Source organism: Mus pahari, chromosome 18 (genome assembly GCF_900095145.1).
Source record: "Mus pahari chromosome 18, PAHARI_EIJ_v1.1, whole genome shotgun sequence".
Taxonomy (NCBI): Eukaryota; Metazoa; Chordata; class Mammalia; order Rodentia; family Muridae; genus Mus; species Mus pahari.
This window is the reverse complement of record NC_034607.1, coordinates 46,285,645-46,286,998: the sequence shown is the minus strand read 5'-3', so window position 1 is coordinate 46,286,998 and position 1,354 is coordinate 46,285,645. Positions and strand designations below refer to the sequence as shown.

The window sequence follows — 1,354 nt, the reverse complement described above, 5'->3', positions numbered from 1 at the left end:
AGAGCAGTGTCCTTCGGGTATAACTAGTGAGAGAGAGCAGTGTCCTTCGGGTATAACTAGTGAGAGAGAGCAGTGTCCTTCGGGTATAACTAGTGTCCTTCGGGTCTTTAGTAGCTGTTTAAGGGAAAGCGCCCCTGCGTTTTCAGTGTGTGACAGATTCTTGTTTACTCATCTCAGTGGTCCTGATCTACAAGTCCAGTAGAATTGGACCCAAGAGCACTGATCTTAACTTCTATACTATACAAACTTCTATACTATACAAAATAGTTAAGATCTAAAGCGTACTTGCATTACATGTTTTTAATTATTCACCTGATAAGGTAAATAGAGTATTTATACATAATTCTTTAAATATGTTAACATGTTTGATTTCATAAGCCATTTCTTTTGATGGTTTTAAGTATAGATGTTTTATTCTTAGTATTATATTAGCCTCAGAAAGAATAATATAATCTAAGCCAGGCGTGGTGGTGCACACCTTTAATCTCAGTACTCGGGAGGCAGAGGCAGGTGGATTTCTGAGTTGGAGGCCAGCCTGGTCTACAAAGTGAGTTCCAGGACAGCCAGGGCTACACATAGAAACCCTGTCTTGAAAAACCAAAATAATAATAATAATAATAATAATAATAATAATAATAATAATAATAATGTAACCTGTTGTTAGCTTTATATTGTAAAAATTTAATGTATATTTACTTTTGAACTTAATTTTTCTTAGATTATAAACTATTAATGTCACTGAAAACTAGGTTTAAAATGTTTTTCTTACTGACAAATTACTAATATGTAAAAAGTTCTCTCAAATAGAAAGGTTAAGTGTGGACTAAGAAATTTTTTTATGAGTGTGTATGTGTGTTTGTTTGAGCAGGCAATCCTGGAGCTAAGTGTATGCTTCAAGCAGTGTATTGGCAGTCTTGCCTTAGCCATCCAAGTGCTGGCTTTTGCAGCTGTTGATCAGCCACACTTGGCTAGAATTGTCTTTCATTCTTTTGCTTGCTTTCTTTTTTCCTTTTCTTTTCTTTTTTTAACTATTTGATGGGAAAATAAAGATACAACATATAATATATATATGTATATATATCACTATATAATAAACTAATATATAGATTGTTGGTATGTAAAAAAAGTACTTTTTTGTTTGTTTGTTTGTTTGTTTGTTTCTAGATAGTATGTTTTGTTTGCTTCTTGTTCTGGGACTTGAACCCAGAGCCTATGCATGGTAACCACACCATGAGCCGCCCCACTTGCCGTTATTTACTTAGTTTTTAAGGAAAATATTTCAGCTGACTTGGCAGCATACTAATGGTTATCTTTTTTTTTTTCTTTTTTTCTTTCTTTCTTTTTTTTTTTTTTT

General features: G+C 33.1%; 1 protein-coding gene across 1 annotated transcript in view; it reads left to right on the top strand.

Moving 5' to 3' along the window:
* Sos1 (SOS Ras/Rac guanine nucleotide exchange factor 1) overlaps positions 1 to 1,354 on the top strand; it is an 85,331-nt gene that overhangs the window by 62,884 nt on the left and 21,093 nt on the right. The gene's annotated exons all lie outside the window — the stretch shown is intronic.